We start from the raw sequence: 12,258 nt of genomic DNA, 5'->3' as shown, positions 1-12,258 counted from the left end.
AACACTAATCATTCTGCTCTCTGGCATTCAAAATCTTGCTACTTGCTACTGCTCTTCGTTTTCTCATCTTTTCGTCCCTGTGTATTTATGTCTTTAAACACCCTTAATGCTTTGTATAAATGTAGTTTAGAATAAAGAGAAAACAAAAGCTGTGCTTAATTTGCCATCATTATAACTAGGTCTATCTGTGACTTACTATGTTCTTTTATCACCATGGAATCCTAAGGATTGGTAAAATAGTACATAGAGATAGAGAACCATCATTTTATTGGGGTCAAATACCAAAGAGTCTAGAAAATAAATCTTTACGTCAAATTTTCTTTCTCTCATTTCACCACTTCAATCTATTGAGGTTAAGTTGAAAGAACAAATGTCGTATCCAGGGCAGAACTTCATTTGCAAGCTACTTGCTATTTATTTATTTTTTACCACTCTTCCTACGTTCTGACAAATGCTGGCTCAGTTACTACTATTCTGCCTTCCTTACGGCTCCAACTTTTCAGAATATAGAGCTAAAAGCCAGACCCACATGAGCTCCCCTAGAAAGACACAAATGCCTTTCTATCCTGGGTATTTTCTATTCCTGGGGTTCTGGACTCAAGGCCTTCTCAGGCCATCTGAATCCCTGGCCTTCTCTTTGTTGGCTGAAGCTGGCATCTTTCTACATTTTCACAGCTTCCACGATAGTCTCAGAAATCAGCTGTTAATTCTGTATTCTGAATGTCTGGCAATTGTAAGCACTTGAGCTTTGTAGAAAATGCTTTTAGAGGGCCCTTTATGGAGGTGGGAAAAAAATGAGGCAATGTTAGCCAGCCCCCAGAACCCTGTAGTCTGCTGGAACAGGCAACCAGATGGTAACAACTGTAAAACAATTCTTTGGTCTCTCTATTAAGAAATGTAAAAAGCAGGATAAAGGGATCCGTCCTTGGTTTATTCTGCATCTCCTGCAGAGCAAAACCATGATCTTCTGCATATAACACATAGTGATCATCACTACACTAACACAAAATGTCATAGCTGATGACAGGTACAAATGCTAGAAAAAAAAAATGGCTACAGTAAAATCCAGGGATAGTCTCACTACAAGATAAAGTAAAGAGAGTGTTTTAAGTGCTAAACAATTCTATATGCATCTCAACTGGCACAAGTCTGAAAGACCCATCAATTAGAATACACTGAGAAAAGGTAAGTTTAGATATCCAAAATGGAACTATTGATTGTTACTTGTTCTCATTTATTCACTCATTCATTCACAAAAGGAATGTTAATTAATTCTCTACTAAAAGTCCTAAGCCAGAGACTGTTAAGTAGCTGTGAATAAAGCAGTGAACACAACAAACAAAATATCCTTTTCATCATGAAATTTATGTTTTAATTCCTATCAAATAGCAGTGGATGATCAAATATGCTATCTTTTGATGAAAATTTTTACCGTAATTAGCAGAACTCTTTACCACTTCTTTAGGATTTATAAAATCTGGCCTCCTAATTTTCACTATGCTAAAGATGAGATAATTATGGATGAGGAAGCTTATCCTCATGTTCATATATATATATATATATATATATATATAAAACAGCAAAAATACATAGTGTGAGAAGCATATATACATATATACATATGTGTAAATACATATATATTTATTACCAATTACCAGGTATAATATATAGATATTTGCTTAACTGGTTCTAATGAATACAGTTGTTCTGTCTTGATTTTAAACTTCCCCATACATACCCAAGCTATTTATTTCTTGTTATACGCCTTTTCATGAACACTGTCTCTGCCTTTCGTTTCAAACCTCAGGAAAGAGTCTCATTTAGGAGTAAGCGGGACTTTGAATGAATCTGACAGGCTGCTAGCATGAAGAAAAAAATACTCAAGGGCACTAATGTCCTGCCTAATTTTCAGTCATCGGGGAGATGAACATTAGAGCGTCTTATGAGAGCAGAGAGCATAGAACATACCACAAAAAATGAATTGAAATAAAATTTCCCAAGAGACTGCCTACTTCCCTGCCCTGTGCTGCTGAAGGAATTGAAGCTTTGGGAGAAGCATTTGCTTGATTGCGAGTTGTCGGATTTTAAACTATAGATTCTAAGAATTAGAACGTATAGGGGAAAATATTATCCCTCTGCCAAAGATATACCCTGAAGGAACAGATAAATTTAAAGTTCATTATAACTAATTTGAAGGTGAAACACTGTAACACCAAGTAAGTTTCCGTGGTGTAGTGGTTATCACGTTCGCCTAACACGCGAAAGGTCCCCGGTTCGAAACCGGGCGGAAACAGCGTGCAGTTTTGTTCTTGAGACGGAGTCTCACTCTGTCGCCAGGCTGGAGTGCAATGGCGCCATCTCCGTGCACTGCAACCTCCGACTCTCTGGTTCAAGCGATTCTCCTGCCTCAGCCTCCCTAGTAGCTGGGATTACAGGTATGAGCCACCATGCCCAGCTATTTTGTAGTTTTAGTAGGGGTGGGGTTTCTCCATGTTGGTCAGGCTGGTCTTGAACTCCCTACCTCAGGTGATCCGCCCGCCTCGGCCTCCCAAAGTGCTGGGATTATGGCGTGAGCCACCGCGCCCTGTCAGTCAGAACTTTCAATTAAAATAATAGTAATATAACAAGAGCAGAGCTAAGACTGATTTTCTCACCCAGCCCTCTCACCCAGCCCTCAACAGATACTCGAGTTCACGTAGTACCTGTTCCATTAAAGATACTATGCCTCGGCCGGGCGTGGTGGCTCACGCACCTAATCCCTAACCCGCCTAGGGAGGCCTAGGCGGGTTAATCATCTCTAGTCAGATGTTGGAGACCAGCCCCGCCAACATGGTGAAATTCCACCTCTACTAAAAATATAAAAACTAGCTGTGCTTGTTGGCGCTGAAGCAGCAGAATCACTTGAACCTGAGAGGTGGAGGTTGCAGTGGGTCGAGATCCCACTGCACTCCAGCCTGGGCGACTGAGGGAGACTCTGTCTCAAAAAAATAAATAAAAATAATGATAAAAATAAAAAAGAGATACTGCGCCCGCTGGCGTTGGCCTTCTATAGGAAGAGATGCAGTACTCTTCTGTTGAGGGCAGGGAGAGTTAATGCAGTAACTTAAGTTTTTAAAAGCTCTTTCGACAGTTCAGTGGAGAATATTTTGTAGAGAGAAAAGAATGGAATTAAGGAGATCTGTTAAGTTCCTTTCATCAGAGATGACTGTGACTTGAACAGTATGGTGGCAGTTGAGGTGGTGGGAAGTAGTCAGAGTCTGGTTATATTTTAAAGATAGAACCAAGAGGAATTTCAGAGAACATGGACGTGAAGAGTGGAATAATAGAATTGGTGATAACTCTGAAGGGTTTTTTTTTTTTTTTTTTTTTTTTGGTCTGAAAAAATGAAAGGATGTAGTTGCCATTAACTGAAAAAGAGAAGACTGGGTGCAGCAGGATTATTACGAGAAAAAAAATGAGAGTCCTGTGCGTGTAATGCTGAGGAATCACTTGAATACACAAATCTGGAGTTTAATGGAGTGGTCTAGATTGCAGAGTCAAATTTATGAGTGGTAGTCATATAAACTTTATGTATGCCATGAAAATAGATGAGTGAGTGTATATAGGAAAGAAGTCCAAGGACCAAGCCCTGAGGTATCCCATCATAAAGCTGGCTTTATGCCCAGGCTTGAGTGCAGTGGCGCGATCTTGGCTCACTTGCAAGCTCCGCCTCCCGGGTTCAAGCCATTCTCCTGTCTCAGCCTCACGAGTAGCTGGGACCACAGGTGCCCGAGACTACGCCCGGCTAATTCTTTTGTATTTTTAGTAGAGACGGGGTTTCACCGTGTTAGCCAGGACGGCCTCGATCTGCTGATCCACCCGCTTCGGCCTCCCAAAGTGCTGGGATTACAGGCGTGAGCTACCGCGACCGGCCTCGACTTATATGCTTAACTTGAAATAGGTTCGTTGGAATGTAACTCCACCATAAGTGGAGGTACCTCTGTACAGAGAAATACAATAGATTTTTATTTATTTACCTTTTATCTCACAGTCTTACTATATTCTTTTATTATTCTATTTTAGTTATTTTATTATTTTTAGGTTACATTTATTTATATTTATTTTGGGTTATATTTATTTTTTGTTTTAGATTCTTTTGCATTTTCTCTATAGATAATCATGTTGCCTATGACTAGAAAGAGTTTTATTTATTCCTTTACAATCTAAACTGTGTGTTTTTATTTATTTGTCTTGTGTAATTACGTTAAATAGGACTTCTAGAACAATGTTGAATAAGAGTGGTAAGAGGCCGGGCGCGGTGGCTCATGCCTGTAATGGCAGCACTTTGGAAGCCGAAAAGGGTGGATCACGAGGTCAGGAGATCGAGACCATCCTGGCTTAACACAGTGAAACCCCGTATCTACTAAAAATACAAAAAAATTAGCTGGGCGTTGTGGCGGGCGCCTGTGGTCCCAGCTACCCGAGGCAGGAGAATGGCGTGAACCGGGGAGGCGGAGTTTCAGCGAGCCGAGATCATGCCACTGCACTCCAGCCTGGGCGACAAAGGGAGACTCCCTCTCAAAAGAAAAAAAAAAAAAAAAAAAAAAAAAAAAAAAAAAAAAAAGTGGTAAGAGCAGATATTCTTGTCAGACATTTCCTATATTGAGAAATCATTTAGTCTTTCACCATTAAGTATGATATTACATTTTTTTTTTTTTTTGCAGATGCTTTTTATCAAGTTGAAGAAGCTCCGCTCTATTCCCAGTTTACTGAATTTTTAAAAAAATCATAAATGGTTGTTGAATGTTTTCCTACGTCTGTTGAGATGATCCTGTGGTTGAACCTTCTGGCCACCAGAATCATGAGCCAAATAAGCCTCTTTTCTTTATAAATTACACAGGCTTAGATATTCTGTTATAGCAACCCAAAACAGACTGAGACAGGCAGACTCCGTGATCAGGGTCTCTGAGGTTGGACTTTCTTAGTCATTCTGCCTGCTCCCAGAAGTTGACATTCTCTAATATTCTATACCTAATACTCCTTTAAAGTAGAAATTTTCATTCTTTTTTACTTTCTTCAGCTCCTGTGAATTTTCTGCTCTCTGGATATAACCATGTTTGCTGCTACTCCCTAAGTGTTTAAGTTTGCTTTCTTAGGGACAGGCTATTCTCTCTGTCAGCCCTGTTCCACTGAAAGGGGCTTTCTCTGATCCCTAGCCCTGCTCCATCATTTCTTATGAGCACGGGTTCTACATCTGTAGACTCAACCAACCAAGGATCAAAAATATTTGCAAAAATAAAAACAACAATGCAACAGTAAAAAAACAAACAAAAAAGTATAGCAACTATTTACATAGGATTTACATTATATTTGGTATTATAAATAATCTAGAGATGATTTAAAGTATACAGGAAGATGTGCATAGGTTATTTTATATAAGGGGCTTGAGCATCAGTGGATTTTGGTATTCTTGGGGGTCCTGGAACCAATTCTCCTGGAACATGGAGGGCAGTAGTTCTTTGAGAATTGGCTGGGCGCGGTGGCTCAAGCCTGTAATCCCAGCACTTTGGGAGGCCGAGACGGGCGGATCACGAGGTCAGGAGATCGAGACCATCCTGGCTAACACGGTGAAACCCCGTCTCTACTAAAAATACAAAAAACTAGCCGGGCGAGGTGGCGGGCGCCTGTAGTCCCAGCTACTCCGGAGGCTGAGGCAGGAGAATGGCGTAAACCCGGGAGGCGGAGCTTGCAGTGAGCTGAGATCTGGCCACTGCAGTCCAGCCCGGACTACAGAGCCAGACTCCGTCTCAAAAAAAAAAAAAAAAAAAAAAAAAAAAAAGAGAATTGTGAAGAGAAGCCTGCAAAAGTGTGAAAACTCCTCTTGAGTACTTGATCCTAGGGGTTCTAGAATTTCCTTGTCAGACATAGACACTTAGACTAAATTTAGCAAGTCATAAAATACTGAATTTTTGCTGAATTTTTCTTAACCTCTTGCATGGAGGCCTCATCATCATCCTATTGCTATAAATGAGCCAGTATTCATTTCCCATTTCTACTTGGGAGCACCTATTTTTCCATAGATTTCAGGCTACGTGGTTGCTCTGAGACCTCAACTCTTTCATGGGTTCAAGGAAAATTATGCTTTTCTAGACTATCCGGACTTTTTCTTTCTTTTTTCTTTTCTTTTTCTTTCTTTCTTTTTTTTTGAAATGGAGTTTCACTCTTATTGCCCAAGCTGGAGTGCAATGGCTCGATCTCGGCTCATTGCAACTTCCACCTCCCGAGTTCAAGCAATTCTCCTGCCTCAGCCTCCTGACTAGCTGGGATTACAGGCGTGCGCCACCATGCCTGGCTAGTTTTTTTGTATTTTTAGTAGAGACAGGGTTTCACCATGTTAGCCAAGCTGGTCTCAAACTCTTGACCTCAGGTGATAGGTGATCCGCCCACTTCAGCCTCCCAAAGTGCTGGATTACAGGCGTGAGCCACCATGCCTGGCCTATCTGGACTTTTTCATTGTTAGATTAGGAGCAATATTCTTTCCAACTTTCTACATTCTAGGTAGAGGCTGGAGTCCCTTTGGGATTTTAATCTGAGCATAAAGGATAGCATCCTCTTCATTGTCTACTGTATTATTTTGCTAATCCTCTGAATATCAAGCATTACGAAAAATCATAGTGAGTTAGAAATAGACCTGTTTACAATAATGGCATATTGAAGACAGGCATCTGATGTTTTTCTAGCCAAAAATTCAGAGACAGAGAGAGAAGAAAGAGAAGAAGGAAGGAAGAAAAGAAAGAAAGAAAAAAAGGAGAGAGAGCCGTTCATAAGTACAGAAGGACCATAATGGGAAAGGAGAAAGCAGTAGCAAAAATCTGAAAACTAAATAGCAGAAGGTTAGTGTGATACACAAGGAAAGTTTCACTTTAAGCCAGAATTGGGAAAAGCCAAAGAAGAATATAACTTACCTTGTGAAAACCAACCCCCAAAATTTCAGGAATTGGTGGTGTTTGTGTACATGTAGTGAACAGGAGATTGAAAATAGATCTCGTTTAATTTAATGAGGAAATTTAGAGTTATATAACCCCTTGCTCAGTTTCAGAATATGGAGGAAATTTATAGCAGAATATTTAGAAGACGATTCTATTAAGTGAGTAACATGGACGCTCACTAGCCTGGAGGAGACTAACAAATTTGAAAGGTGTACAACATCCCACAAAGTAATGGAACTTTACCTTATTTTGTCTCCAATTCATTTTTAGGACTATGATCTCCCGGTTGACTGGAAGTTGATTTCTGGAAATCTGCTCAACCCTTTTACTGATCCTTACTGATTCCCTGACAGTGGAGGTTTCTCCCAACCACAGTGTTCCAGCCATGTAAATCAAAAGTTATTTTTCCCTTTAAGAACCACACTCAAGTGCTCTGAGCTTCTGATCAGGCCAGGGTTAGCAGGTGTGAAGGTGGACAGTGATACTACCAAATGAGGATAAAGATCTCAGTTCCACACTTGGCCTTCTCTGAAACCACCTCAGCTGCTGGTCAAAGGTGAGAGTTTGGGTTCCTGACTGGGCCTTTCAGGTGGGGAATGAGGGAGTAGGGGTATTGGAGTTCAGCATTTTCTGTAGTGTTCTGTTGGAATAGAGAATTATTGTCTACAAGTTTTCCGTCTTGCTAGGCTGCTCTTTTCCTTGTCATTTGGTTAGAGAAAGCTGACTTTCTTGTGGCTTTTTTGTCTGTATTAACGGGTTGTTGGCTTCTCTGCACTCAGTCCAGGATACATGAAATTAAAAAAAAAAAAAAAATTAGAAAATTTACCACCGTCTCTTTCCTCTGGTTGAAAGGTCTCCCGCCAGTTTGCCTTGTCTCCATTTTTCGAAGTCTTCCTATGTTTGTTTTATACACGATGTCCAGGGTTTTTAACTGTGTTTGGTGGGAATGATAGGAACAATATGACTACATTGTCTTCTCAATCAGCATTTTATTTTATTTTAATTCTTTTGAGACAGAGTCTCACTCTATCGCCCAGGCTGGAGTGCAGTGGCAGGATCTCAGCTCACTGCAACCTCCGTCTCCCAGGGTTCACGCAATTCTCCTGCCTCAGCTTCCTCAGTAGCTGGGATTACAGGCACGTGCCACCACAACCGGCTAATTTTATTTATTTATGTATTTATTTTTTTGGTATTTTTAGTAGGGGCGGGATTTCTCCATGTTGGCCAGGCTGGTTTCAAACTCCAGGCCTCAAGTGATATCCCCAGTTTGGCCTCCCAAGTGTTGGGATTGCAGGCGTGAGCCACTACGCCTAGCATCAATCAGCATTTTAGTCTCCTATTCTTAAATATATGTATCAAAGATTAATTTGTGTCCTCCCCTCTCTACCAAATTCATATGTTGAAGTCCTAACACCTACTAATTGAGAATGTGACTATCTTTGGAGATAGGGCCTTCGAATGAGGTATTTAGAATTGGCCATAATCCAGTATGACATGTCTTTGCAAGAAAAGATTAGGACACAGACACACCCAGAAGGAAGACGATGTTAGGACATGGAGGAGATGGCTATCTGCAAACCAGGAAGAGAAGCATAAAACAAACAAACAAACAAACAAATCTTGTTGACACCATAATCTCTGACCTCTAGCCTCCAGAAATGTAAGAAAATAAATGTCTGTTGTTTAAATCACATGATCTGTGGTACTTTGTTATGGCAGTGATAACAAACTAATACAACGTGTATAGTGCAAGGATCACCAAAGATATATAGAGAGAGAGGTGGGGGAGAGAAAGAGAGAGATGGAGGGAGGGAGGAAGAATACAAAAAGAGATTTTTAAAATACAATTTAAGGATACAGACTGTAGCAAAAACTTTACACCATATATCATATTATATCATATCTCACTAATCTCTTCAGAAGGCAGAGAAACAATACTGTATCCAATAACAAGGACTAGGATCCAATGAAGAAAAACTTTCATAAAACCAAAAAAAAGCATGGGTGCGGTGGTTTACGCCTGTAATCCCAGCACTTTGGGAGGCTGAGGCAGGCGGATCACCTGAGGTCAAGAGTTTGAGACCAGCCTGACCAACATGGAGAAACCCCGTTTCTACTAAAAATACAAAATTAGCCCAGCATGGTGGCACATGCCTGTAATCCCAGCTACTCAGGAGGCCGAGGCAGGAGAATCACTTGAATCCGGGAGGCAGAGGTTGCAGTGGGCTGAGATTGTGCCATTGCACTCCAGCCTGGGCAACAAGAGCGAAACTCTGTCTCAGGAAAAAAAACCCAAAAAAACACAAAAAAACAAAAAAACAAAAACCCAAAAAAGAGGTTTTGGAAATCAAAATTATGTTAATAGGAAATAATTTAAATATGAAGTAAATTATTTGATGATAGAGTATACAAAAACTGCATGTGGTGTTTCAGGTTCAGTCAGATTGGCAACTTTAAGGGACATATATGTGGCTTAGCCCAAAAAAAAGAGAACTAGAGGAGGAGAGGATAAACCAATCATCCAGAAATACCTAAAGTGCATTGAAAAGAGGCTGGGTGCAGTGGCTCATGCCTGTAATCCCAGCACTTTGGGAGGCTGGGGCAGGCGGATCATTTGAGGGCAGGAGTTCTACACCAGCCTGGCCAACAAAATGAAACCCCATCTCTACTAAAAATACAAAAATTAGCCAGGCCTGGTGGCGGGCACCTGTAATCGCAGCTACTTGGGAGGCTGAGGCAGGAGAATTGCTTGAACCCAGGATGTGGAGGTTGCAGTGAGCCGAGACTGCGCCATTGCACTTCAGCCTGGAAGACAAGAGCAAAACTCTGTCTCAAAACAAACCAACAAACAACAACAACAACAAAGACACAAAAGAACAAGCGGGGTGCAATGACTCACCCCTGTAATCCCAGCACTTTGGGAGGCCGAGGCAGGTCAATCACCTGAGGTCAGGAGTTCAAGACCAGCCTGGCTAACATATAGTGAAATCCCGTCTCTACTAAACAAAATACAAAAATTAGCTGGCCGTGATGGCAGGTGCCTGTAATCCCAGCCACTTGGGAAGCTGAGGCAGGAGAATCACTTGAATCAGAAAGACGGAGATTGTAGTGAGGCGAGATCCTGCCACTGCACTCCAGCCTGGGGGACAGAGCAAGACTCCGTCTCTCAAAAACAAACAAACAAAAACCAAAAAAAAAAAAAACAAAAAGAACAGAAGAAAAAGACAAGAGCACATATATGGATCACTCACTATTTAAATGTGCATAATTGATGGTATCTAGTTAGCAGTTTTCAGGTGTTATGAGTTGGAAGATACTGTTTGGGGGCACTGCTCTGGGACCCTGCTCATTATGGAGCCATCTGTGCCAATGATTGCTTTTATTACGTCTCAACCTGCAATTCATCCTTTTAGACTGCTTTTTGAAATGGGATCTGGGCCCTTTAATTTTTTTTTTTTCTTGTGCCAGCTGGCACTGAATTTTGTCAGTTGTGGGTGCTGGAGAGACTTTGTAGGAGGAAGAGAGTTTTGCTTTCTGGTTCCAGCAGCTCCTGCGGACCTCTCAACTTCTGCAGTGTCCAGCTCTATTCTATTGACTTCCATGAAAGTGGAGAAAAGAAAGTGGAGACGGGCGCGGTGGCTCACGCCTGTAATCCTAGCACTTTGGGAGACCAAGGTAGGTGGATCAGCCGAGGACAGGAGTTCCAGACTAGCCTAACATGGCAAAACCCCATCTCTACTAAAAACAGAAAAAAAAAAAAAAAAAAATTAACCGGGTATGGTGGCGGGCGCCTGTAATCCCAGCTACTTGGGAGGCTGAGACAGGAGAATTGCTTAAACCCGGGAGGTGGAGGTCGGGTGAGCCAAGATTGTGCCATTGCACTCCAGGCTGGGCAACAAGACTGAAACTCCGTCTCAAAAAAAAAAAAAAAAAAAAAAAAAATTGTGGAGATCATACAAAATTGAAAATGTTGATTTCCAGTAACTACTGGAGTTCTTATTGCATGTTCTCAAATGGTAAAGTCATAAATAAAAGACAAAATAATCAATGGTTGCAAAAGAAATCATTGATAATCTTATTGTATTATTGTATAGACAAGGAAATTGTCATCAGATGAAAACACTAATTTTTTTTTTTGGAGACAGAATCTTGCTCCCAGGCTGGAGTGCAGTGGCTGCCATCTCAGCTCACTGCAACCTCTGCCTCCCAGGTTCAAGTGATTCTCCTGCCTCAGCCTCCCTAGTAGCTTGGGATTACAGGCGCCTGCCACCACGCCTGGCTAATTTTTGTATTTTTAGTAGAGACAGGGTTTCACCATTTTGGCCAGGCTAGTCACGAACTCCTGACCTCAAGTGATCCACCCGCCTCGGCCTCCCAAAGTGCTGGGGTTACAGGCATGAGCCACTGCACCAGACCTGAAAATTCTAAAGTTTCTTCTGTTCCCAATAAATAATTGACAGTGCTTTAGTCACACCATGTAGGAAGTGATTGTTCACATGGCTTCCATCATGTAGCATATTCCATCCAGTCTTTCCTCCTGTTTTCCTTGAAGACTTCTTGCCACCCTCAAAAACTAAATTGATGAACTAGACCTCAGGCTTTTTAGTTTTCCACACCATATAACAAATGAATAACACAGATGTCATCAATAATAAATTCCTTAAACTGTATTCTACAAAGATAGAGCTACACTTGTAAAATTTACAAAGCCTATAGAAAGCCCTACCAAACTGAAATCCAGTATCTTCAGTTTACTAAGCAAGCTCTTTAACTAGCCAACCCATACAGCTCTCTGAATGAAAAAAGAAAAGCAGGAAAAGAAATTTAGTATGAGGAGTTTACCGTTTTTACACACTAGAAATTGGTGTAAGAGAGGCCAGGCTCAGTGGCTCACTTCTGTAATCCCAGCACTTTGGGAAGCTGAGGCGAGTGGATCACATGAGGCCAGGAGTTCGAGACCAGCCTTATCAACATGGTGAAACCCCATCTCTACTAAAAAACACAAAAATTAACTGGGCATGGTGGCGGGCACCTGTAATCCCAGCTACTCAGGAGGCTGAGGCAGGAGAACTTCTTGAACCTGGGAGGCGGAGGTTGCAGTGAGCTAAGATTTCACCATGGAGTGCCTGGGCAACAGAGTAAGACTCCGTCTCTCTCTCTCTCTCTCTCTCTCTCTCTCTCTCTCTCTCTCTCTCTCTCACACACACACACACACACACAAAGAAAAAAAAGAAATTGGTTTAAGAGAAGAAAATATGTATTTATTGATGAAAAACAAATGCAATACAAC

At 41.3% G+C, this 12,258-nt stretch overlaps 1 non-coding gene across 1 annotated transcript; it reads left to right on the top strand.

Annotated features, from left to right (window-relative positions):
* The first annotated feature begins 2,220 nt into the window (after nt 1–2,220).
* Nucleotides 2,221–2,293, top strand: TRNAV-AAC (transfer RNA valine (anticodon AAC)). Its single transcript has one exon. It is a non-coding gene; the product is annotated as a tRNA-Val (tRNA).
* The last annotated feature ends 9,965 nt before the right edge of the window (nt 2,294–12,258 follow it).

Source organism: Chlorocebus sabaeus, chromosome 17, assembly GCF_047675955.1.
Source record: "Chlorocebus sabaeus isolate Y175 chromosome 17, mChlSab1.0.hap1, whole genome shotgun sequence".
In the NCBI taxonomy this organism is placed as follows: Eukaryota; Metazoa; Chordata; class Mammalia; order Primates; family Cercopithecidae; genus Chlorocebus; species Chlorocebus sabaeus.
The sequence above is the reverse complement of the archived record's forward strand: the minus strand, read 5'-3'. Positions and strand labels throughout refer to the sequence as shown.